At 43.3% G+C, this 27,976-nt stretch overlaps 1 long non-coding RNA gene across 3 annotated transcripts in view; it reads right to left on the reverse strand.

Moving 5' to 3' along the window:
• LOC139276168 (uncharacterized) overlaps positions 1 to 27,976 on the reverse strand; it is a 169,846-nt gene that overhangs the window by 107,794 nt on the left and 34,076 nt on the right. Inside the window, exon 5 of one of the 3 annotated variants that reach the window (XR_011595831.1) lies at positions 24,853 to 24,962. The exons of the other annotated variants lie outside the window; for them this stretch is intronic. This is a non-coding gene — a long non-coding RNA (uncharacterized lncRNA). Of the gene's footprint in view, positions 1 to 24,852; positions 24,963 to 27,976 lie in introns of those variants that run through there. 3 annotated transcript variants of the gene reach the window in all.

A 27,976-nucleotide genomic window follows, 5' to 3' on the forward strand; every position in this document is an offset into this window, starting at 1 on the left:
ATGCTGGTGGCAGATAAGGAACATGCATCTCCTGCCTAGAAGATTAGGATGATGACTTCTTGAGGTGTAAGTCAATGGATCCTAATCTCAGGAGCCCTGCAGTGTCTGAGCAAGGTCATCTACAGATTTCATTTGAGTCCATCCAAAAATGCTTCAAAGTCTTGTTCGGTGTGTGGAGAAGACTACTGGACACCTAATTCACTAGCATCTGTGAACTCATGGGTGAATAGGTATATGCATTGTAGTGGCACCTGCAACAAGCCCTCAGATCCTAAACCCAGTCGATGTATCTCTCATTCAGACTGCAACGCGACTTAGACTTCAGTATATAAGAGCCTATCTTGTCTGGCTTCAGCGTATCGGTTGGTCAGAAGCAAGAAGGGGTGATGCAGAATAAGATAATGATGGACATTGAGAGTAATTGAGGAAGTGCAGAGAACAATATTGCAAGATATCTGCGTTCCTTAAATTTTGCCCTCTTGAGCATCCTTGATTATAACTGCTCAACCATTGGTGGCCTGCCTTCAGCTGCCCAACCCTAAGCTCTGGAATTCCCTCCTGAAACCTGTCCATCTCTCTACCTCTTTTTCATCCTTCAAGACGCTCCTTAAAACCTACATCTTTGACCAAGCTTTTGGTCATCTGCTGTGATTTCTTCTTATCTGGCTTGGTGTCAAATTTATTTTTGTATCTTATAACACTCCTGTGAAGCGCTTTGAGACATTTTACTATGTTAAAGGCGCTATATAAATACAAGTTGTTGTTGTTGTTGATGAAAACCCATTGAGCCACTTTCTTGATTCAATATGGACAGGAAGGTTCTTTAAAGGGGAGCTCTGTATCTTGGATGAGCATTTAGTACACTAGTCTCCCTGGTGTAGTAGTGTTTCTGAAGCTACATATTCTTGACAAGTGTCGACAACCTGGGCTTTATTCCAGGTTGGCCTCAACTTCATCCATGGTTGGGCCTTTTAATAGAGCAAAGTTTTGGAAAATGTAGTGGACTACAGTCATCTTGCAGAATCTGGGAGGTGAGGCCTGTACTGTAAGGTATCCCCTGATCGCCCCGTGTTTTAGAAGCACTGCTTCAAAATGCCAATGGTATGCTCATTAATAATGCTGTATGAGTCTTTGTAGTACTTGGGCATAAACATTTAAACTGTGATTTTTGTGTTTGGATCCTTATCATCACCTTACCAAAATGCTGATCTTCTAAATCTAAACTCAGTCTTTAGCTGGGTAGTCTCCCTAAACTGTTTAGGATTAAGTAAATAGAAAGTCTCTCTAAAATGAAGGAAGTGTCATCATAGGCCACCAAAGGTGCATAGTTTCCTAAACTGTCAGGAATCATGTGCCTCACACCCAAACAAAATCGCTTAGGGGCCGAAATTGGTGAAGGCCCCCAGCCGCCCAAAGGACCACCGATGGCCACTGAGGTACCTGACTCTACTTTGGGCGGGGTTTTCATCAAAAAGGTCCTTCAAAGGGTGGCGGGGAGCAAATGAGGGACTTACACCGCCAATCTGCGCAGCAGCCGGCGGGAGTTCCCAATCTTGGCGGCAAAGGCGCTTGTCGCCCAAGTGCCGCCAAGGATGGAGTCGGGCCCAGGGAGGGTCGAAGACCTGCAAAGAAAAATCATCGGGAAAAAACCCATCAGAACACCTTCAGGGGACCCCAATCAGGTAAGTCGCTGTGAAAAAAATATTTTTAAAATGTTTACCAACCTTTTTTTTTTAAGATCTTCATACTCACCATCGGGGACAGACTAGCTTCCAGCCAGTGGTCCACCCCCATCCTGGCGCCGATTCCCGCCCACATGAATACGGCAGGCGGGAGTCCACTTACGCCACTCGGCCAGCTGCTGACATCCCCTCCCACCCGCTCCAGACCAAACCGAAAGTGGCACTGGGCGGAACCCGAAGAGGAATGTTGGCAGCAGTCGACAGCAGTCGGCGGTGAGTCAATTTCAGCCCCTAAAGATGTTATCCAGTTTTCAAAAGGAATTTAGCTTTGTTTCTGTAGCTCTAGTGACCTACTAAATACCATGATGAAAATGACAGAATATTATTTGGCAGGTCATACATGGAGGGCAGACACATACAGAATGGGACAATTGCCTCTTTGTGCATATGTGCAGAGGGGTTGGGTTGTAGAAAAGGAAAGGTTTTTCCTTCTGTAATGTAAACTAATTTGAAATATCTAAACTGTGACAAAATGCTGACTTTTAAAATGTATTTACGAATTGTTTAATTACTATTAGGGGAGTGGGTCATCACTTTTGTAATGTGCTTCTCATTGGGAACAAACTTGGTCGTGAGGTTCATGTCTGTCTTTGTAAAGCAATTATTAGGAACACTAGTGTCAAGTAATACACAGCCACCATTCCCTGCTGCATCTGATCTCAAGATGGTAGCCCAGTGTGTGATGTCCAAAATATTGATCTGAGATCATTGCATCCTGTGTAGTTGTTGCATAGGTAATCTACTTTGTTAAAATACAAAATGGGAGAGTGCTGATGGTATACAGTACAAGATCCAACCTTCACAACTTGCAGCCTCTTTAGTTTATTTTTTAATATATCTCTATAAAAGACAAATGTCTAATACATACACCGACAGTACAGTGTTGGGACAAACAGCAGCTGGTAAATAGTTTAATAGGATGCATTTCATATTTAATATCACTTCTGCCTGAATATTGTTAGATCTCTATCAAAGTGATTCTGCAACATCGACAGGACAGTTCCTTTAAGACGTAACGAAGGGACAGTGGAAGAAAAGCTGAAGAATTGTAACTTGAGAAGAAAAACTTATCAGCAAAAATAAAGCATAATAAAGCTATGGGGGGATTGTGGATTCTTGCAGTGGGAAACCTAGAGAGGTGCAAAGAGGAAACAAAGAATGAGCTGACAAAACAAAGGATGTCAACCCAATTTTGACTCTGAACATATGCAACTTCTGGTTACAGCTAATTTCACTGTATAATAGTTTTAATTAATGGCATTGAAAAAAATGATGGGGAAGCTGGTAAGCCATGCTTATAATAATCCTAATTTTACCATTTTTTAAATATATTTCTCAGTAATGTCTTTTATTCAATGATTCTTTTGATGTTGGTAAGTAGACAATAATTAATCACTATCAGATGTTGCACTTCACAGAATCCTCTTATATTTCGCCTCCTTGCTTCATAATTTTTTTAATTTAATAGCTTTTATTGCACCTATTTCCTATTTTTGAATACTAACAAACCTCACTGGCACAAATTTGCTGGGACAGGTCAAATTGCTCATTAGCAGGAGTTCAATTTGACAGAGGTTATAATAGTTTGTCTTAGACAAATTCATTTTCTACACCCTGCTGTGATTGAACAGCCACTGTGGTGCAACTAGAATATTGTGCAAAAATGAAAAAAATAACTGGAAAGCAGTATGTACACCCAAAACCTTAATATTGCTCTTTGGCAATGCTGATCAATCTGTTGTGTATTTCTAGTACTTCCTGTTCTCATTATTGTGTGAAAGTGTTCACTGTTGGAGTGCATTTTCACCATACACCGAAATACTTTACACCAACTAAGTGAAAATCCTGCTCGAAAAGCAATGTGGTGGCATGAATCTGAAACACATCTGTCGTTTCCCCCCATAATGATTAATTTGAGTTAACAATCATCATTTTAGGTGCAGCCTTACTCTGAAAAGAGCCCTTTAACTTTTAGTCTGTGATACAGTTATTTTCTACGAACAAAGTAGTTTGAAGAATAACAATGAGACTGTGAAAAATACCTTTACCAAGTACTGCAAAAAAATACATAATCGGGCAGATTAAAAAGCCTTTAGGGAAAACAATAATTGCCGCAATTAAATGTTTAACAGTTATTTTTGATGAGAGGTTTTTCAGACTTCACTCTGTTTTCAGCAGGTGTTTATTTAAATAGTGTTCTAATTATTCAAGTGCTGTTTAAACGTCAGTGGCAGCCTGTTGAAGGTGGGGGGGTAGAACAGAGACCAGCAACCGTTACGTTCGCGCCCAGGTGACCCTGAAGATGGAGCACGCGGTGTCCAATGGCACACTTGAGGCCTTACGCCCCCAGTGGGCCCTTTAAGAAAAGGCCGCATGTTACCTCTTCATTGGTAATTGCATCAACCATTGCAATTAGAAAGTGACCAGCACCCCTGCTTCTTCCAGCAGGATGTCAGTATAGTATTATTTATTTCAATTATTAAAAAAAACTAAATATATTTACCATGACTGTAGAATATTTAATATGAATACAGAGGATAAAAAATGTCGGTGAACAAAACCAACATTCTTCTCTGAATCACCATCAGACTCTGATGAAAGAAGTCTCTAATGATCTGTGCCTAACAGGCTAACAATGACACACACGTTAATTTTCAGCTGTGTTTTGTCCATTATTGATTGTATACAGACAGACTCAGATGAGCCCAATCACACATTTGGTAGCTGTGGTATTGTAGAAACAAGGAGGGGTGACTTCTCCAATTTGCAGCTCTGCTGAAGCTTTGAAGGCAACAGATTTATTTGATTGTGATGTGTAGCTTATACAGCCCTCCAGACACACTGTGTATCCTCTGTTTAAGAAGTACTACTGACACTCTAACTACAGTAGACAAATATACTTCCCCTGGGTTCTAGTGTCCTATGCTTCAGGATGGTCGTTGGCTGTTACAACATGGATTTCCATCAAGTAGTCTACAACTTCACAGCAAAAAGTACTTGTGGATGATGAGGAATACATGCTGAAAATATAAGACTTTCAGTTAAAGGTTTAACATTAAGTATTTTAATTGCACAGAATTGTGCGTGTATATTATATAGTATTCAGTAATGTTTGTTGTGTAGTAAAAGAGTACTATTTTAACAGGACAGAATAGCACATGGCAAAGTCAGTACATAAGAGCATAAGAAATAGGAGAGGAGAAGGCCATTTAGTATGATCATGGCTGATCCGATCCCTGCCTGCTCTCCATAACCCCTTATTCCCTTATCGTTTAAGAAACGGTCTATTTCTGTCTTAAATTTATTCAATATCCCAGCTTCCACAGCTCTCTGAGGCAGCGAAATCCACACATCCACAACCCTCTGAAAGAAGAAATTTCTCCTCATCTCAGTTTTAAATGGGCGGCCCCTCATTCTAAGATTATGCTCTCTAGTTCTAGTCTCCCCTATCAGCGGAAACATCCTCTCTGCATCTACCTTGCCAAGCCCCCTCATAATCTTAAACGTTTCGATAAGATCACCTCTCATTCTTCTAAATTCCAATGAGTAGAGGCCCAACTTACTCAACCTTTCCTCCTAAGTCAACCCTCTCATCTCTGGAATCAACCTTGTGAACCTTCTCTGAACTGCCTCCAAAGCAAGTATATCCTTTCGTAAATATAGAAACCAAAACTGCACGCAGTATTCCAGGTGTGGCCTCATCAATACCCGATACAACTGTAGCAAGACTTCCCTGCTTTTATACTCCATCCCCTTTGCAAAAAAGGCCAGCATTCCATTGGCCTTCCTGATCACTTACTGTACCTGCATTCTAACATTTTGTGTTTCATGCACAAGTACCCCCAGGTCCCGCTATACTGCAGCACTTTGCAATCTTTCTCCGTTTAAATAATAACTTGCTTTTTGATTTTTTTTCTGCCAAAGTGCATGACCTCACACTTTCCAACATTATACTCCATCTGCCAAATTTTTGCCCACTCACTTAGCCTGTCTGTTCTTTTGCAGATTTTGTGTGTCCTCCTCACACATTGCTTTTCCTCCCATCTTTGTATCGTTGGCAAACTTGGCTACGTTACACTCAGTCCCTTTCTCCAAGTCATTAATATAGATTGTAAATAGTTGGGGTCCCAGCACTGATCCCTGCGGCACCTGGTACAACAGGGAACGTTAGCATAATGGTTATGTTACTGGACTGGTAATCCAGAGGCCTGCTCTAATAATACGGCACGTGTTCAAAAATCCCACCACGGCAGTTAATTAAATTAAACTGGAGTAAAAAAACTAGTATCAGTAATGGTGATCATGGAACTACCAGATTGTCGTAAAAACCCATATGATTCATTACTGCCCTTTGGGGAAGGAAATCTGCCATCCTTACCCGGTCTGGCCTATATGTGACTCCGGACCCACAGCAATGTAGTTGATTTTTAACTGCCCTCTGAAATGGTTGAGTGAGCCACTCAATTGTACCAAACCTACAAAGAACAGCATTTCAAAAAGGTGGCTCAGCACCATCTTCTCAAGGGCAATAAGGGATGGGCAATAAATGCTGGCCTTGCCAGCGATGCCCACATCCCGTGAACAAATAAAAAAAAAGGAAGATTGTCATAATTTTATTTCATGGTGTGATAATATCCCTTCTCTAAGATTAATAATGACATAGTGACCTTTACAACAAAAGTTAGCTGCTCACCATCTTTATCCTGATTATACAATTCATTCATTGGCACAAAGATAGAGGCTAAATATTGTTAAGTTCAGAATAACTCCACGAGGCTGTGTTGCAAGCTCAAACCACTATGATCTTGGTCTCTTTAATATAACTCCAAATTGAGGCAGCAGCATAGTGGGCTGCCTTTTATACCTTCTTGCTCCAGGGTACACAGGTGACCCATAGGTCTCCCACAGGTGTGCCCCCTAGTGGCAAGTTTGACACAAAGGTTAGGTTTACATACATAACATCACTTCCCCGCAAAGTCTTAAGTACAAGTTATTTACAGGTTGAGGCGATCTGGCGCTCTGCATTCCCGGGTCAATCGCCTGAGTTGAAGTCCTGGCATGAGCGAGTTGGTCGGATCATTGCTGCACGGCAGCGTGGCTGGTCTGATCGGACTGTCACGCATGGTGGGTTCATCCTCGAGGTTGGCAGCAACGTCAATTGCTGGTTGGGTGTGTGTTGGTGGATTGTAAATGGTAGGATCTTCTTCAAACTATTCTTGGCTGACGGTGAATCACAGTTTGGTCTAATCCAGGTGCTTTCTGCACGTTTGCCCATTCAACAATTTTGCAACAAACACTATTCCCCTCCTTGGCTAAGACAGTGCCAGCAATCCACTTGGGACCGTGACCGTAATTTAGAACAAACACCGGATCATTAATCTCAATGTCACGCGATGCTGCCGCACGATCATGGTACACGTTATGCCTGTGCCGTCGGGTTTCTACGTGATCATTGAGGTCCGGGCGAACTAAGGAGAGCCTGGTTTTGAGTGCTCTCTTCATTAACAATTCTGCAGGGGAACCCCGGTGAGCGAATGGGGGCGCGTTCAGTAGGACCCTGGATAACCGGGTCTGCAAGGAGCCATCCATTACACGCTTCAAGCTTTGCTTGATGGTTTGGACTGCCCGTTCCTCTTGGCCGTTGGATTAAATGGGCTTAAATGGGGCAGACCTGACACGCTTAATGCCATTGCGGGTCATGAACTTGTTGAATTCCGAGCTGGTGAAACATGGTCCATTGTCACTGACAAGGACGTCGGGCAAACCATGGGTGGCGAACATGGCCCTAAGGCTTTCAATGATGGCAGTGGACGTACATGATGACATTATTATACATTCAATCCATTTTGAGTAAGCGTCCACTGCTACTAGAAACATATTCCCTCGAAAGGGGCCAGTGAAATCTACGTGGACCCTGGACCACGGCTTGGAGGGCCATGACCACAGGCTCAGGGGGGCCTCCCTGGGTATGTTGCTCAACTGTGAGCAAGTGTTGAATTGGTGTACGCATGACTCCAATTCGGAGTCAATGCCGGGCCACTAGACGTGTGACCTGGCGATAGCCTTCATCATGACTATGCCTGGGTGGGTATTGTGTAGGTCGCGTATAAACGTTTCCCTGCCTCTTTTGGGCAAGATCACGCAATTCCCCCAGAGGAGACAATTTGATTGGAAGGACAATTCATCCTTGTATCGGTGAAATGGCTTAATTTCATCTTGCATTTCCCCGGGAACCGCCAACCAGCTCCCATTGGGGATGCAGCTTTTTACTAGTGATAGCACAGAGTCTTGGCTAGTCCAGGTCCTGATTTGGCGAACTGTGATGGGTGACCCCTCGCTCTCGTAAGCATCCATTACTAGAAGCAAGTCTGTGGGTTGCGCCGTTTCCACCCCGGTGGTGGGCAATGGCAGCCGCGCGCAGTTCTCAGTGCCTGGTCTGTGGAGGATTACATAGTCATAAGCAGACAATGTTAGTGCCCATCTCAATGCGGAACGAAGCATTGGTGTTGATACTTTTGCTTTGAGAGCAGTGAGGTGAGCGGTTTGTGGTCGGTTTCGAGCTCGAACCGGAGGCCAAATAGATATTGGTGCATATTCTTAACCACGTATACGCAAGCCAACGCTTCTTTCTCAACCATACTGTAGGCTCTTTCAGCCTTGGATAAACTCCTGATGCATATGCCACTGGGTGCAGTTTGCCTGACACATTTGCTTGTTGTAACACACAACTGACCCCGTACGATAACGCATCACATGCTAGTACTAAATGTTTACATGGGTCATACAATACAAGTAGCTTGTTAAGAGCATAGCAGATTTCTGGCCTTATTAAAGGCTGTCTTTTGCGATTTACCCCAAACCCAGTCGTCACCCTTGCGTAGCAATAGATGCAAGGGCTCCAGCAATGTGCTCAACCCCGGTAAAAAGTTACCAAAATAGTTGAGGATTCCCAGGAACGAACGCAGCTCCATCACATTCTGTGGTCTGGGTGTGTTCTTGATGGCCTCCGTCTTGGAGTCCGTGGGTCTAATGCCATCTGCCGTGAGCTTCCTCCCCAGAAATTCAACCTCTGGCGCCAGGAAAACACACTTGGAGCATTTCAGCCTGAGTCCCATTCTGTCTAGTCGCTTGAGAACCTCTTCCAGGTAGTGCAAGTGTTCGGTGGTGTTGCGACCAGTGATCAATATATCATCTTGGAACACCACGGTGCATGGAACCGATTTCAGCAGACCCTCCATGTTCCTCTGGAAGATGGTCACAGCCGAGCGAATCCCAAAGGGGCATCTGTGGTGCACGAACAGTCCTTTGTGCGTGTTGATGCACGTCAACTTCTTTGACGGTTCAGCCAGCTCCTGTGTCATGTAAGCGGAGATTAGTTCTAGCTTGGTGAACGACTTTCCTCCTGCTAGCATTGCGAATAGGTCCTTTGCTTTGGGTAGTGGGTACTGGTCCTGTAACGAGACTTGCTTGATTATTACCTTGTAGTCCCCGCAGATTCTGACCGCCCCATCGCTCTTTAGTACCGGCACGATTCGACTAGCCCACTCGTTGAACTCGACTGGCGATATGATTCCCTCTCTTTGAAGTCTGTCCAGCTCGATTTCGACTTTCTCTCGCATCATATATGGGACTGCTCGGGCCTTGTGATGAATGGGCCGTGCCCCAGGAACAAGATGGATCTGCACTTTGGCACCTGTGAAGTTGCCGATGCTTGGCTCAAATAACGCCGGGAATTTGTTTAGCACCTGGGCGCATGGGGCCTCATCCACCAAAGACAGTGCTTTGATGTCATCCCAGTTCCACCGGATCTTGTCTAACCAGCTCCTGCCGAACAGCGTTGGGCCATCGCCTGGTACAATCCATAGTGGTAAGTCATGCAGCATTCTGTCATTCGATACTTTCACTGCCGCACTGCCGATAACAGGTATGAGTTCTTTGGTGTAAGTGCGCAGCGTAGTGTGAATCGGGCTCAATTTTGGCCTCTGTGCCTTGTTACTCCAGTTTCTCAAAAGCCTTCTGGCTCATAATCGATTGACTCGCCCCCGTGTCCAATTCCATGGAGACTGGAATGCTGTTAAATTTAACTTCGCGGGGCTTTTGGTGGTGAAGGTGTGTACACCATACACTTCCTCTTCATCCTCCGGTTGAGTTGCCTCTCCTGCTCGTTCAGTGTGATCTGCGCCGGATCGGTCGTCCTCTGCTGACTCTGCCATGTGGTGAGTCCGAGGTCACTTGCACATTCGCTGGAGGTGCCCCATTGTTCCACAGCCCTTGCACACATTGTGCTTGAATCGATATTGATGGGCTCTGTGACTGCTCCCACGGCGCCAGCATGGTGTTAATGGATTCGCATTAGCACTCCACAGTGGCCTCTGAGTCACCCTTGGCCTGGCCTCTGCGATCGTGTGGGCCCTACGTTCTGTACAGTTCTGCCTGCTGAAGGCATTATTTTATGTACTGTATTTTCCGGTGAGCGTCGATTCTGTGAGGATATCTGTTTTGTGTTGTCGCTCATGGATATGAAAGCCTGGGCTATGTGATGGCCTTGCTCAGATCTAAGGATTCGGCAGACAATAGTTTGCAGAGGATGGCCTCGTGGCCAATTCCGAGCACAAAAAAGTCCCGCAACATTTCCCGCAAAGATCCTGCAAATTCGCACTGTCCCACAAAGCGTCTTCGGTCTGCAACAAAACTCGCTACGTCTGGCCCTTGGAACGATGGTGCGTGTAAAAGCGCTACCTGGCCATTAGGTTGTTCTCCTTTGGTTGGAGATGTTCCTGAGCCAGCGCACACAGCTCTGTGTAAGTCTTGTCTGTTGGTTAGTCTGGGACCAGTAGATTTTTGAGGAGGTCATATACCGACGACCCACATGTGGTGAGGAGAATCGCCCTGTGCTTGGTCTCCGTCTCAGCTGTGTCCAGCTCGCTTGCCATGAAGTACTGGTCGAGACGCTCAATGAAGGCTTCCCAATCATCACCCTCAACAAATCTCTCAAGAATACCAACGGCAGCTATTTCCGTGTGAAAGTTCGTGATCTGTAACTTGTCGCCAGTTGTTAAGTTCAGAATAACTCCACGAGGCTGTATTGTAAGCTCAAACCATTGTGACCTTGGTCTCTTTAATATAACTCCAAAATTAGGCAGCAGCATGGTGGGCTGCCTTTTATACCTGCTTGCTCCAGGGAACAGAGGTGACCATATTTGTCCCACACGTGTACCCCCTAGTGGTAAGTCTGACACATAGATTAGGTTCACATACATAACAAATATAGCTGAGTAATAATGTCTCAGATGGAGGCTGTCTTCACACCCATGTGATAAAGGTATTCAATGCAAAGGCTCTTGTGCACACGTTTATACATAGAGATATGTGTATGATTACTACCACTATGAAAAGATTCAATTTATGTCTACAAATGCTGTTAAGTCTGCACTCAGATGCCAACAGAAAGTCATGAAATGCATTGTATGGCCAAGAACAATTCAGTCACCTGCGAGCTTTATTATAATCATGAAAATTCTTCAGCACGACTAACTGATCTACATGTGCGGAACAGAAAGAGCCAGCGAGGAAGGGATAAACCCTACGTGATGTGGAAGAATGTGAGGAGCTGTGACCTTGAACGCTTCATAAACCAAACTGAAAATGATGCTACTGGCACAGCCATAGACAGGTCCATATGGATAGCTCTGTGAACGTGGTGTACATGGAGGTATTTCCAATTCACTAGCAGTAATCTGTTAATTATTTGCTTTAATGCAATTAATATACCCCACTTTTTTGTTTTCTTTTGCTAAATTTCTTCCCATTTCTGCTTTTCTCTTTTCATGACACCTGCAGGCAAAGTACAAAATGCAAAGTTCCAAGGGTTTTTTTGAAGGTGGAGAGTGTTGACAAGAGAAAGAGGACTAAGAAGAGAATTCCAGAGGGCAGCAACATAGAAGCAGCAGGCCTCGCCAACAATAGTGCCATCTAATACTTGTGCTATAAGCCAGAGTCAGGAGAGTGGAGGGTGTGTGCTGAGATCTAGGGCTGGAAAGGGTTATAAGATGGGGTGAAGCCATGGACAGGCGTGAAGATAAGGATTTTGAAGTCAATGCTCTGAGGACTGGAAGCTAATAGAGTTCAGCAAGGACAAAAGTGAAAGTTGAGCCATCAGGGGAATCTCACTCCCTTTCCTTTAAAACAGACATTTAAATTAACTTTTTTGAAATGTAATACTTGCCGGTTCTTTTATCACAGATTGAGAGGAATGAGGAAATCTATTGTCACTGCCTCTGTGAAGGTGTTGACGCCTTTGATTGCTGATTGGCCGGCCCCAATAGTTAGGTTACTCTGCTCTACTTCCTGTTGTGATTGGTGGGAAAAATAAGTATTTATATGAACTGACCTGGAAATTAAATTTGTGTTTGTAACTTTTGGTAAAAAGCGCATTTTTTTTTCAACAATGAATATTAGAAGTTGGGGAAATTGAATAACATGAAGATAAATGTTTTAATAAATCAACTTGGCACTCTAGACTTGAACTGGTATAGTTAGAAATTCTAATGCAGTTTTTCTGATGTTTGTACTTTTAATAAATACATCTTTAAATCTCAGTTTTAAAACCAAAATTAGAATTGCTCGGAATATACCTAATCTCCACAGTGACCCCCTTGACAAGTTAATCTCTGCAATTGAAAGATAGCACAAGAGCTCCCAATTAACATTGTACAATGACAGGACTATGATCGGTACAGACTTCGGATGACCTATTGGGACAAACCTTTAAACAAGGATCATATTACAATCAATTCTTGACATCATGATTCTTGTCACAAACTAAGGAGCTTCATTTGATAGTTTGCAAGAATAAGCAGTTTTTTTACCTTTCGATGTAAACTGGCTCTATTGGCTGGGTAGGCTGCTTTAGCTAAAGATCCAAGCTGTACTGTTTGACCCTCACAATACCACTACATTGCAGAGCTTTTCCTTCTACCTAATTTATTTTATTTTCTCTGTTAGTCAAATGGCAAACAGAACCAAACCTAAGATTTTTCTACCATTTGAGAGGATATTTTTAAACAAGGAATGTTATGGTGTAGCAACAGAGGGACAACATATCTTCCGTTGTATGTATACAATTTCTCATGATTCAGCTTGAAAATAAGGAAATATTAACAGCAAGTATTTCACTGAATAATCCTCACTACTTTCCACCCTCTGCACTGGGTATCTTCCCATCCTCGGTGATTTCAATCTCCATCTGAACTCACCTTTCCCTCTATCTTCTGAGGTCACTGCCCTATTGGCCTCCCTTAACATCTCTCTCCATATAAACTCCTAGCGTGGCCGCGCAGCGGTCTAGGGGTCCCAACCAGCAGGTGAGCCGCCATTAAATTGAAAAAAACGCGCATGTGTGGACTTTTGAATGGGCCGTACAGCGTGTTAAAGGGGCGGTGTGGCCCAAAACAAATTAAAGGGAACATTGACCCTCACCTACCTTTGAAGTCCTTGTCCCCAGTAAATCCCTTCCTCTCGCCCACTCTAGTCATTCTCTTACAAAAGCAAAATACTGCGGATGCTGGAATCTGAAACAAAAACAGAAAATGCTGAAAATCTTAACGGGTCAGGCAGCATTTGTGAAGAGAAAGAGAGTTAAAGTTTCAGGTCGATATCCCTTCGTCAGACCCGACCTGAAACATTGACTCTGTTTTTCTCTCCACAGATGCCTGACCCACATTCTCTTGGTAGGATCCACATCTTTACTACCTTGAAAACAAAGGACACAAATTTGAACATTTGTGGCACACAACTGGTATAACCAATTATCGCCAGCTCTGGCTGGGCCACACCAAGCACTATCGGTCCTTGCTCTCCACTGCAAAAACTTCTCACTGCTTCTGTACCATCCCGGAATGCTGAGGTAACTCTCTGCTCTCTCCACCCAATCACCACTAAACTGCTGACCATCCAGTTTCCCTTCCTGCCGTCCATGCTAGCTATAATTTCTTAAATGGTTCCCTCTCCTAAGGTACTATCCCCTCCCTTTCAAATCTGCTGTCCTATCCCCCTTCTCAAAAAAAAACACCCCGATCACTCTGTCCTTACAAACTATCACCCCATCTCCAATTTCTCTTTCCTCTTCAAAGTCCTTGAATGTGTTGTCACCTCCCAAATCAATGCCCATCTTTCCCGCCAATGTTCCCTCTAATTTTAAATTTGGGTGCGCAGTCTGTTTAATGGGCTGCATTTCACATATATGCAAAATTTCACTTTGTAAAGCCGTACCGGGCTGCAAGATTCCAGCATCCGCAGTATTTTGTTTTTGTAAGAGAATGACTAGAGTGGGAGAGATATGAAGGGTGAGTTGACTAAGGTAGATTAAAAAAATAGATTAAAAGGTATGGCAGTAGATAAGCAGTGGCTAGCATTTAAAGAAATATTTCATAAATCTCAACAAAAATATATTCCATTGAGGAACAAAAACTCCGCAGGAAAAGTAATCCATCTGTGGCTAACTTAAGAAGTTAAGGATAGCACTAGGTTGAAAAGCGGAAGCTTATAATGTTGTGAAGAATAGTAGTAAGCCTAAGGAATGGGAAAGTTTCAGAAACTAGCAAAGAATTACCAAAAAATTGATAAAGAGGGAAAAAATAGACTATGAGAGAAAACTAGCATAAAATATAAAAAGAGATTGGAAGAGGTTCTACAAGTATATAAAAAGGAAGAGAGTAGCACAAGTAAACATTGATCCCTTAGAGGATGAGGCAGGAGAAATTATTATGGGGAATAGGGGAATAAGGAAATGTCAGAAAAGTTGAACAAATATTTTGTATCTGTCTTCACAGTAGATGATGCGAAAAGCATACCTAAAATGGTGGGGAATCAAGGGTCTAATGAGGGTGAGGAACTTAATGTAACTCATATAAGTAGAGAAAAAGTACTAGAGAAACTAATGGGACTAAAAGCCGACAAATCCCCTGGACCTGACGTCCTACATCCTAGGGTTCTAAAAGAGGTGGCTGCAGAGATAGTGCATGCATTGGTTTTGATCTTTCAAAATTCCCTAGATTCTATAATGGTCCCAGCAGATTGGAAGGTAGCAAATGTAACACCGTTATCCAAGAAAGGAGGGAGAGAGAAAAGGGAACTACAGGCCAGTTGGACTGACATCAGTCATCAGGAAAATGCTGGAATCCATTGTTAAGGAAGTGGTATCATGGCACTGAGAAAATTATAACATGATTAGGCAGAGTCAACATGAGGATGTAACTAGCAGGATAGATAAAGGGGAACCAATGGATGCAATATATTTGGATTTCCAAAAGGCATTTGATAAGGTGCCACATAAAAGATTATTACACAAGATAAAGGATCATGGGATTGGAGGTAATATATCAGCAGGGATAGAGGATTGGTTAATGGATAGAAAACAGAGAGTAGGTCTTTTTCAGGTTGGCAGGCTGTAACTAGTGGGGTGCTGCAAGGATCAGTGCTGGGGCCTCAGCTATTTATAATCTATATTAATGATCTAGATGAAGGGACCGAGTGTAATGTATCCAAGTTTGCTGATAATACATAAGAACCTAAGAACATAAGAAATTGGCCCCTTGAGTCTGCTCCGCCATTTAATAAGATCATGGCTGATCTGATTATGGATTCAGCTCCACTTCTCTGCCTGCTCCCCATAACCCTTTATTCCCTTATCACTCAAAAATCTGTCTATCTCTGCCTTAAATATATTAAATGACCCAGCCTCCACAGTTTTCTGGGGCAGAGAATTCCATGCTCGACTTTCCATTATTATCGTTATCGCCAAAAAATGGTCGATATTTCCGGCATTAGTGGTTGTTTTATTTTTCAGGATCGCCAGAATATCGCCCATTTTAAAAACCGCTAGTTTCGCCTTTTTAATTTGGCCGATAGCCATAGTGATGTGAAATGGGCGATAGCGATATATTCAGTCATGCAAAGCCGGCGTCCGTAGCAAGAGCCGTTCTGCGCATGCTCATTTTGTCAATTAATTTTTCCCATGATTCGGGAGGTCAGGGGTCATCTGCGCATGCTCAGAAGACAAAGGGAGGGAGAGAGAGAAGGAAGGTTGTGTCGAGGCAATGGAGATAAAACATGAGGAGTCGGGAGAGAGTGATGTTGCGGAGGTTGCAGGGAGGAGGGCAAAAGCCTTTTCTGATGAAGCCAACGAAGCTCTGGTCCACGAGGTGGAGACTCGATGGGGCCAATTAACCGAGGGTGGGCATGGGAAACCCCCCCCCACCCACCCACCCCTCCCAGATATACCAGTGAATATGGGCAGACATCGCCGAAGTGATAAATTCAGCAGCCCATAACGTGAGAGAGCCAAACCAGTGCCGCAAGCGCTGGAACAGTCTGGTAGCATCTGCAAGAGTAAGTATTAAATTATTACATTTATAATTGTAATGATGCACTGACTCATTAATTAGAATGTAAATCTGCTGGATTATAATTAAACTGGGTAATCTTGGGTCACATCCCTGTTAAGATTTGGACTGGGGTTGGAATCTGTGCCCCCGGGACTCTAACCCTGGGAGGGCAGGGCCCAGGACTCTAACCCTGGGAGGGCAGAACCCAGGACTCTAACCCTGGGAGGGCAGGTGTCCCAGGAACCATTCCGTACAAATGTGCTTTCGTAATCTTGCTGAGATGTCTAAAACTGAATCGACAGTAGTATTATTTAAATGCTTTGATTGAAAATTGGAGCCAAAGGAATGATTGGAAACAGGCAGGCCGCAAACACTCAGCATTTCTACCACTTTAGTTTAGGAGAATTATTAAATTATATCACTGCTTGTGTGCTTTGAGCAACTCTTTAACTTGGGCACCATCTCCTTTTTGGTTAGGTTGGTGGATGGGGACTGAGCGCCGAGGGGTCCGCTCAGCTTTGCCCAGACTGTGAGTCTTTCTGGCTGCTGTCAGTCACACAGTGACCCAGCCTGGACTGGGGGAGACCTGCCCTGGCTCACTGTCTGCCCTGGCACACTGTGGGACATTAGCTCCGGCCACACGGAGTCTCCGAGCACAGGCCAGGGACACGGTGCCTCCTTCCCTCATGGTCCTGTCATTGCTGAGATCACCAGTGGTCCTGATTCCCCCCTCGAGGACCTCCATCGATTGCAATAATCCGGCTCCCTCCCCTCAGGTGGCGAATGGCATGGCCCATGGATGGGGCCTTTCCTGGGGATTGTACGCGAGGAGGTTGGTGTCACGCATTAGTTCCTAACCACAATCTTATTAAATTTCTTCTCTGAACGTAGATGTTATCATCATATCACCATTATAGTAGGCAGTCCCTCGAAATCTAGAAAGACTTGCTTCCACTCTTAGCATGAGTTCTTAGATGGCTGTACATTCCAATACGAGAACCACAGTCTCTGTCACAGGTGGGACAGATAATGGTTGGAGGAAAGGATGGGCTGGGAGTCTGGTTTGCCGCAAGCTCCTTCCGCTGCCTGCGCCCGAGTTCTGCACGCTTTCGGCGACGAGACTCGAGGAGCTCAGCGCCCTCCCGGATGCACTTCCTCTACTTAAGGCGATCTTTGGCCAGGGACTCTCAGGTGTCAGTGGGGATGTCGCACTTTATCAGGAAGGCTTTGAGGGTGTCCTTGTAACGTTTCTGCTGCCCACCTTTGGCTCGTTTGCTGTGGACGGTTTCCAAGTAGAGCGCTTGCTTTGGGAGTCTCGTATCTGGCATGCAAACAATGTGGCCTGCCCAGCGGAGCTGATCAAGTGTGGTCAGTGCTTCAAAGCTGGGGACGTTGGCCGGGACGAGGACGTTAACATTGGTGCGTCTGTCCTCCCAGGGGATTTGTAGGATGTTGCGGAGACATCGTTGGTGGTATTTTTCCAGCGACTCGAGGTGTCTACTTTACATGGTCCATGTCTCTAAGTTATACAGGAGGTCGGGTATTACTATGGCCCTGTAGACCATGAGCTTGGTGACAGTTTGGAGGGCCTGGTCTTCAAACACTCTTTTCCTCAGGCGGTCGAAGGCTGCACTGACGCACTGGAGGTGGTGTTGGATCTCATCATCAATGCCTGCTCTTGTTGATAGGAGGCTCCCGAGATAAGGGAAGTGATCCACGTTGTCCAGGACCGTGCCGAACCATGCATTAATTACATACAAACCATATTAGCATACAGAAACATAGAAACATAGAAATAGGAGAAGGCCATTCGGCCCTTCGAGCCTGCACCACCATTCAATATGATCATGGCTGATCATGCAACTTCAGTACCCCATTCCTGCTTTCTCGCCATACCCCTTGATCCCCCAAGTAGTAAGGACTTCATCTAACTCCTTTTTGAATATATTTAGTGAATTGGCCTCAACAACTTTCTGTGGTAGAGAGTTCCACAGGTTCACAATTCTGTGAGTGAAGAAGTTTCTTCTCATCTCGGTCCTAAATGGCTTACCCCTTATCCTTTGACTGTGACCCCTGGTTCTGGACTTCCCCACCATCGGGAACATTCTTCCTACATCTAACCTGTCCAATCCCGTCAGAGTTTTATATGTTTCTATAAGAACCCCTCTCATCCTTCTAAATTCCAATGAATATAAGCTTGGTCGATCCAGTCTTTCTTCATATGTGAGTCCTGCCATAACTTTAACGATGAATTGCATGTGCGATGACTAATTGTGGATTACAATATCGTAATAGTACCTAGTCAATTAGCTTATGCCATGCTCCTGTCACGTTTGCAGAAGAAGATATTTAAGAATCAGGCGGAGCACAGGCAGACCAGAGGAGGGCCTGCAGATCTTTTTCAGTTAACCGACCTGGAAGAATGTGCCTCAACCCTTGTAGGGAGGGCATAATCGTTCTGCCACCCGTGGTGGTGCAGATCCCGTTCTTGTTCCACGTGAGTAATCTGTAAACCAGCGGTAAGTTAAGATAATTTAATGCCATTTGATTATAATATATGAATGATGTAATGTTATGCATGCAGCTTCTGTACTCTTCTGCACGCTCATGTTAATTTATGTTACAGATATGTTATATGTTGACAGAAATTGACAGTTTCTTAAACGATAAGGGAATAAGAGGTTATGGAGAGCGGGCAGGGAAGTGGACCTGAGTCCATGATCGGATCAGCCATGATTGTATTAAATGGCGGAGCAGGCTCGAGGGGCCATATGGCCTTCTCCTGCTCCTATTTCTTATGTTCTTATGTTATGTATCTCGTTCACATTTACTGCAGTAGTGTTGCTCCTCGTACATATGCTTGCGCAGCGCAATCATTCTCACGTCTCCCCTTCTCTTCTACTAACCTCAATTATGGTTTCCAGCTCCCCAGGCACAATGGTAGGCCCCTGGAGCATCACCCCAATTGCTGCAGGTTGTGCTGATCATGGGGGAAGAAGATACAATCGAGGAGGATGATGAGCCGGTTGAGGAATTTGTAGTAACTGTGGCCACGTCATCCTCAACGGATGAAGTAGCGGGGCCAAGCGGCTTGTAGCAGGGCATACCAAGTGGTCCAGTTCCCACGCCGACCCCACAGATGTGGGGTTGGCGAGGTAGGCACGAGCAGCGACAGGCAGATGTGAACAGGATATGGTGTCTCTGTCGAGGGCGAGCGTCAACATTGGTCGAGAGCTCCTCCAAACAATTGGAGCGTTGACCGGCAACTTTGCCACACTATATGCTAGAATCTCTGAGGACATGAGGCAGATGGTTGCGGCAATGTGGCGAATGGCCGATTTTGTCAATACCATGCGGTAGCCGATGGTTTCGGGATACGGCACTGCACCCCAAGTTTGAGAGATGGGAGTCAGGAGGAAGCAGTTGCATCTGACTCAGAAGACGTTTCTTCAGAAACATCTTCTTCTGGGCCCCCTGAATTGAATCTGCCAATGTCATCCGCCTTCTTCCCACACCATCCCCCCCCACAGCAGCAGTGCTCGAGGTGCCCTGCTGCAAGACAACTTGGCCCCGTTACCAGAAAGGGGAGTATAAGTGGGAAAGGGGATTTATTTATGATGAGGGGGAGTAGAGGTAGAGGAGGGAAGAGTGGCCGCAGGTAAGGCGGGGGGAGCCTTAATCTGTTGTTCTTATTGTTATTACAAATTTGGGGGTGGTGGGAGGGTGTTTTTGTAGTGTTATCGTTATTGAAAATTTATTGTCGGGTCAAAAATGTTGTTGACTGTTGGGGGTGCGGGGGGAGAGATGGGTATTATAGTTTGTTTAAAATTGTTTTTACATCAATTGTTACATTATAAAAAGTTTTTATTGAACTTTACAATTCTTGTGTAGTGTCTTCTAATAACGTAAGTTTAAATATCAATACAAGGGTTGCAAACAATGGCCAGGCAAGAATGAAACATAATGCAACTGTAACTGTCACCAATGTAACTTCAAGCAAAATTATGAGCTGCTAAAGCAACAGTCTTACAGCCACATAACTACCACGGGGCTTTTTCAGTGATGTGGGGCAGGGGGGTGGGGGGGCGGTTGGGGGCATGTGTTCATCGCCAGGCTGATTAACCTCTTCCTCATCCTCCTCCTCTTCCGCCTCCCCTCTCTCCTGATGTGAACCAGCAGTCCCATTTAGCAATTGTTGTCCTCTCCTGACAGCTAGGTAATGCAACAAGCAGCATACCACAATGAATTCAGCGAGCTGCTCAGGGTGGTATTGTCAGTTGTCTCCCGAGTCGTCCAGGCATCTGAAGCGCTGATCACTACTCCAGTTGTCTTTTAGATTATATTGTTTGTGGTTATATGGCTTTCATTGTAGTACTTCTCAGCTTCTGCCTGAGTCTTTCGCAGGGGGGGCCATGAGCCAGCTGGCAAGGCCATATCCTTTAACACCCAGCATCCAACTGTGACCTTGTGTCTGACTCTTAAACAAGTCAGAGTCAGTGCTCTCACGCAAGATGTGCGCATCATGGATGCTCCCTGGAAAATTTGTATTTACTGCCATGATTATTTGCTTGTGCTAGACAATGAGCTGCATATTCAGGGAGTGAAATCCCTTACAATTACGGTAAACCTCTGCATACTGTAAAGGTGCTCGCAGGGCGATGTGCATACGGTCTATTGCTCCTTGCACCTTGGGGCAGTTTGCTATTCTCGAGAACCCCAAAGTCCTCTCCCTCTGTGCCTCCTCGGTCATACAGAAGTTTATAAAGTCCATCCTGCATGCATGAAGGGCTTCAGTCATCTGTCGAATTCAGCATTGTGTGGCGTGCTGAAAGATGCAGCAAATGTCGCCAGCTAAGGCCTGAAAGAAGCCCGATGCATCGAAGAAAAGTGCCGTAGTAACCTTAACCTCAACGGGCAGTGCGGTCCTGATAGTGCTGGTAAGCTGCAGATCTCCCTTAATTAGTTGGCATCTTTCGCTGATGACCTCCTTTTGGAAGTGCAGCCTTCTAATGCACGTGTTATCGGACAAGTCCAGGTATGATCGCTTATCCCTGTAAATGCGTTGGGTGTAAGGTCTCCTCCTCCTCAGCAGCCTGCCACCCCTTTGATTGGGCATATAATGCTCTTCAATGAACCTTCTCCCATCTCTATTCTGCAGCATGTGAGTAGTCATCATTACTGGTGAGAAATTACATATCCCATCACTATAAATCACTATGAGTGCCCTAATCTGTTTTCAAAATTCTTAAATTGTCCTCAACAGACACAAAATATAAACTTGAAATTGAACACAATGTGATTAGATGATTGGCAAGATTCTAAAATGTCCTTAAAATCACTTATGAATTACTTCAATGCTCCCATCAACTTGAAGCAGGCTTTTATTAAACTTCCTCTGATTAACAAAATGGCATCCATACTGCTGGGTTAAGGTCAGGTGAGTGCAGCTTTTCTTGTGCGTCTTTTTGGGTCAGCGATCATTTGGGCGCAATATGGGCAAAATGCCAAAAGTAGCGCTCGGCGATAATCTGGGTGATATTTGGGCGTTAGTTTCCATTATAAACAGTATTTTGGGCCTTGCACGAGTGATGATGTCAGATTTTAATTTTAAAAATAGGCCGGGAGCTTCACCTCATTTCAGTATGCCGAAAGTTCTGGCAGCGATAAATGGGTGATAATCGGGCGCTAATTTCCACTTCTCATCAAAAATGGGCGATAAACTGAATCTCGGCAGTTATATGGACGCTAAATGGGCGATTATGTGCCGAAAATCTAGCCCTCAGAGAAGAAATTCCTCCTCAACTCAGTTTTAAATGGGCGGCCCCTTATTCTGAGACTATGTCCCTAGTTTTAGTGTCCCCTATGAGTAGAAATATCCTCTCTGCATCCACCATGTCCAGCCCCCTTATTATCTTATATGTTTCGATAAGATCACCTCTCATTCTTCTGAACTCCAATGAGCATAGGCCCAACCTACCTTCATAAGTCAACCCGCTCATCTCCGGAATCAACCTACTGAACCTTTTCTGAACACCCTCCAATGCAATTATATCTTTCCTTAAATACGGAGACCAAAACTGTTGCAGTACTCTAGGTGTGACCTCACCAATACCCTGTACAATTCTGGCAGGACTTCTCTGCTTTTATACTCTATCCCCCTTGCAATAAAGGCCAACATTCCATTTGCCTTCTTGATTACTTGCTGTTTCAGGATACTAACTTTTTGTGTTTCACACACAAGGACCCTCAGGTCCCTCTGTCCTGCAGCACTTTACAATTTTTCTCCATTGAAACTATAATTTGTTTTTCTATTTTTTTCTGCCAAAGTGGATATCATATTTTTCCACATTATACTCTATCTGCCAAATTTTTGCCCACTCACTTAGCATGTTTATATCCTTTTGCAGACTTTTTTGTGTCCTCCTCACAATTTGCTTTCCCACCCATCTTTGTATCATCAACAAACTTAGCTACAAAGCTGGGTGGGACACTAGGCTGTGAGGAGAACACAGAACATTTGCAAAGGGATATAGATAGACTAAGTGAGTGGGCAGTAAGGTGACAGATGGAGTATAATGTGGGGAACAGCGAAGTTATTCACTCTGATAGAAAGAATAGAAAAATCAAATATTTTTCAAATGGTGAGAAACTTTTAAATTTTGGTGTTCAGAGAGATTTGGGTGTCCTTGTGCAAGAAACACAGAAAGCTAGCATGCAGTTACAGCAAGAAATAAGGAAGTCAAATGGCATGTTGTCCTTTATTGCAAGGGGGTTGGAGTATAAGAGTAGGAAGTCTTGCTAAATTGGACACAGCCTTGATGAGACCATACCTGGAGCACTGTGCATAGTTTTGGTCTCCTTATCTAAGGAAGGATATACTTGCCTTGGAGATGCTGCAGTGGAGGTTCAGTAGATTGATTCCTGGGATGAAAGGGCTGTCTTATGATGAGAGATTGTGTAGAATGGGCCTATACTCTCTGGAGTTTAGAAGAATGAGAGGTGATCTCATTGAAACATGCACGATTCTGAAGAAATTTTGACTGATCGGAAAAGCCGGTTCTCGGCGCATGCGCATTGTGCGCCGAATCCAACATTTTGCGAAGCCTCAACGGGTGCATGCGCACATCGTACGCACTCGGTGAGGCTGCAATTTCCGGCCCAATAACAGTGACTGTAATGATGGTGCACTATCCCACACTACAGCCTTTAACACAGGTGACCACACCAGCTTTCTCCAAAGCCTCTTTTCTGTTGACCAGCTGAGTGGGACTGCCCTCGCCTGGTTCCACCCTTACCTATCCAGTAATAGCCAGAGAATCTCCTGCAATGGCTTTTCTTCTCACTGCCACACTATTACCTCTGGAGTCCTGAGAGCATGTCAACTTCTTGAGAAAATATATATATTTTTAAAACTATGATGATGCCTGGCATAAAACACAAAGTCCAATAAAAATAAAATATGGCTGAGAATCTCTCATTTAATTTAGTAGATTTGAACAACTTCCAAATGTTAATTTACAATGAGTAGATCTATTTTATTTTTCAATTGATAGCCAAGTCTCTGAAATCTTCATCATTAAACAAAGATTTCTTAATGATTTCTTTTGAATATATGTAAATAATCTGAAACTGACGAGATGATTTCTGAATAAAACAAACTCATCTCTCGTCCTGAGTTTGAAAACATGCCAGAGATTTAACAGTCCAATAAAGCAGTAGGATAGAAGCTTTAAGCAACAAGCGCATACGTGTATAACAAATTATTTGCTTGTGTTTTTTTAGTAATAATTATGTTCATCAATATGTGAGTAACGGTAATTTTCAAGCATTTTTCACCCAGTATCAGTGGTGATAACTCCCAGGTCAGATATAGCCCAGATTAGATACAAGGTAAAACTCCAACAAGTCATGTGTTTTCACCCCAATCTCAGAAAAAACAACTTTTATTGCACAGTTAATAGAGGAGTCCATAGCTAGAAAAGATAAACCCCTGATGAGACCTGCAGTTTTGGTCATTGCGAGTTTACAACTTACAAGGTAGGTAAGTCACAGTAAAAAAAAAATATTCATTTTATAATGATTTTGTGATGAAATTATTCAACTTAAATATTGCTTTCCTCCACTGTTCACCAGAGATAGGAAAAAACCCATTTAAAAATTAACCTATTTAAAAATCAATGGGTTAATGCCTCTCTTCATACTTCATTGGCTGTAAAACGCTTTGAGACATCCGGTGGTCATGAAAGGCGCTATATAAATACAAATCTTTCCTTCCTTCCTTCCTTAAAACAGTAAAGGAAGAAATTTCATTTGAATGTGCTGAATGTTTATCTATAAGTACCCCATAACATAATTTTAATGTCAAACATGTTTAGAACAACTTAACAGCAGCATTTTGACAAAAGTCGACCAGGAGCTGGGAGCCAAGCTGTCAATACTCCTGACATTGTTGTAACAGATTATCATTTGTTTCAAAAACTTCTGTGTAACCCTGCATGGAAAACTCAACCTTAAAATGAAAAGAAATAAAAACTGTAGGATAAAAGTTTTGATGAATTATAGATGCAATGCAATGTACAAAAACGGAGTCAAAAAGAAAATCTTCACTTGTTCAGATCATTTGATTTAATTAACACAGTAATTCAAAAAACATGTTTTAAAAAAATACAAAACATGTTATGTGATTCATAACTCATTTATATTTTTGATAGACAATTATGGCGAGGAACAGAAAGCTGTTTTTTTTAAACATTTTAAAACAGTGCCTATTTATAATGAAGCACCAACCAGTATCAGAGAAAACAGAAAACGTCCCTTTTTCCCAAGTGGGCTTCATCTGTGGAGAAGGTGAGAGTAAAGAAAGATAGCTCAAGCAGTTTACAAAAAGAATAATAAATATCTTGGAGAGAGTTAGAGCCCTGAAGCCCACTTTTTGAAAATATACTATTAAAGGTTTGTTTTAAAATGCATCGAGTTTCTTGACTGAAATGAGTTAATTATGACACGATTTCTGAACTGTGTACTGGTGAATGATATATTAGGAAAGGTATTCCAATGTTCAGTTATGTACATTTAAAAGATTAAACCAGCAGGCATAATGTGGGTTTGCTGAAAGGTTGCTTTCTGATAATAGTTTATAGCATTATAAGTTTTGGCATTCTTGTCTTGAGTATCAATAGCAGATGTACAAGACCCCTCCCCCTCCCATTGATGCTGCTGAAAATATAAAGGACCTCATCTCTGGAGACTCTAAGAAATTGCAGGACCAGATTTTTATGGGTCCTGGCACTGCTGCCTGATTAGGTACCTGCTATACTGGCCTGTTAAACCCATGCAGCAGGTTCCAAATGCCTGCATGCTTGTATCACCATGCTATTTCACATCAGGATACAAGCATGCAGATGCACATAATGAGCTCTGCATCAATTTGTATGTAAGCCCTAATATTTACATGATGATATCGTTGGTGTATGCTGCTCATCCTCCAGCTAAAGGAGGCTGATCTAAAATAAAAGTATTTTATATATTAAATGAAAGCGAGAACACCAGAGAATCAAAAAAAGAAGTTTGCTGGATATAAAACATGAGATATAACAACATCATGAGGTACAAAGGAACAGATATGCAAAAAATGCCGGTCTGTGTTTGAAAATCAGCCTTCAAACATGCCGTGTTTTGGAGTTGTGACTAACTAAGGCAAATACGAGAAGGAGGCAAAGGGAAGTAAGGGCATTCCATTTGAGCATTGCTCTCTACGACCTCAAATCAAATGTAAAAGTGCGTATAGTCTCAATAGCTCTCTAATTTTACTTCTCAAACACAAAATAATTTCCTTATTATGTCCTATTGTGAATCTCATAAGATTATTCTATAGTGATTAGACCATAATACTCTCCCACAGGCTTCAATCAGTATAATTGTACTGTTATTATTGTATTACTACTGTAATAAATATATAAAAACACAAAAAGAGGATAATGAGTAAAACGGATGTAAATGAATGTTATTATTTAAAAGATTGAGCATATGCCACTAGTTCATGTTATGTTTTGAATCTCTCATAAAATTCCGGCCTGCATTTCATGATATTCAATCAATATTTTCACGATATATAGTGGTATATGTTTTACATAAAGTCAAAAGAAAATGGGAAACTGAGACAATTTTTAGCTTTTCTAATGCCATTGACTGTTTGATATTCAACTTTACAACATCTGAATTGTTGTTTTTCCTGTTTAAATTTTACACTTAAACTGTTGGGGGTTGAAATTGCCCTCCGCCCGAAATGGGGTGCACCTACCAATTTTTAAGTGCTCCATCCGCCCCAATGCAAGGGGCGGACAATCCAGAGAAATTGAGTTCTTGGGTATTTTTTTGGAGCGGGGTGGATGTGGTGCCATCAGCGGGGCGGAAGTGCGGGAAGGTCGGAACGGCCGTTGCTCCAAGTCATCAGTGCCGCACTGATGATGTCAGCGTGTCGCAGATGATGTCAGCGTCCCTCCCCTTCAGTTAAAGGGGAGGGCCGCTGCAAAATCTGCAGCTATTTTAGTGGCAAACACTGGGCCACCAGGGAGGGTTTCGGCCAGGCTAGCGGCCCAGTACCCAAGAAGGGGTGCCAGGCTGCCTGTTGGCGGCCTGGCCGAACCTGTGGCCGCCATTGTTGGGCCGATCTGGCAGTCGGCTGACAATTCAAATGGAATGGCAGCCGCGGCAGTGCGCCCTCCCCTTTAAGGGCGGAACGCATCGCCCAGCCACAAGAAGCTTTCCGCGGGGCAATTTCCCATGCGGAGCGGAAAGGGGGTCGCCGCCGGTCGGTAAGGGGTCAACGGGGCAGCAACACAGGGCGGAGCGAAGAGGTTCTCCACCGGTAAAATCCACGAGGGCAACTTGTAAACTGGTGGCCCCTCCGTGCTGTCCGAGCAGTGAGTGCTTACCGACCCTTTGAGGCGGTCACAGTTCTTATAGAAAGGGGCAATTTCGGCCCTTTTGCATTTTGAAATTCAGCATCAATAAAATGTTACCATTTGAAGGGATAAATATGGCAGTCCAACCTTCTGCACCACACTTTACAGAAATTTGCAAATTTGTATTTGCAAATTTAAAGAGGTTTTCATACAATAGCTAGTGCATTCTTCTGATATGTAGTAAGGATACTGTCACATTTTTCTAGATCAAACTAAAGTACAACAGATTCATTGCAAGTAGCAGAAGCTTCATGCCTCACACAGGGCACTCTTTCCAAAGTTTATGTTACTGACATCTATTAAATTGGTCCATTTAAAGGTCCATTTATCTTGTGCTTGTACTCTTTTTCTAATATATTACCAGAAAAATCTACTTCCTTCCAGATTGACTGATTTCAATTATCAAGCGAATGTTATAAAATGCCTGTCCTTATGCATTTCAGATAGTAATCTTTCTAAAAGAAATGTACTTAAATCGTTTTAAAGTATTTTAGCCAGTTATGTTACAATGCACATACATTGCCAATATTTCAGATCTGAGTAATTAAGGCTGTAGTCAATTTACTCTTGCTGATATTATGCTGGATGGGAGAATAGAGAAGCATCAAGTATCAATTAAGTGAATATAAATTCCCAATAACAGAGTGTATCGTTCACTACAGTCATACAGGAAATGTTCCCAATTTGACCTTTAACTTTAAATAATTATTTTTGTCATGTTTTTGAATTTCAAAGGCATTTTAGAATTCTGCTTCTTTTGGTTTCCTGTTAACAGTTAAGAATTTGAAATGGGATTCATTTGCAGAATGTCACTTTTTTATTCTGTCCTTTTTATGAGGTTGCTTTAAGAACTTAGGATTTGTCCTTCAATCCCAATTTCTTCACT

This window comes from Pristiophorus japonicus, chromosome 11 (assembly GCF_044704955.1).
Source record: "Pristiophorus japonicus isolate sPriJap1 chromosome 11, sPriJap1.hap1, whole genome shotgun sequence".
Taxonomy (NCBI): domain Eukaryota; kingdom Metazoa; phylum Chordata; class Chondrichthyes; family Pristiophoridae; genus Pristiophorus; species Pristiophorus japonicus.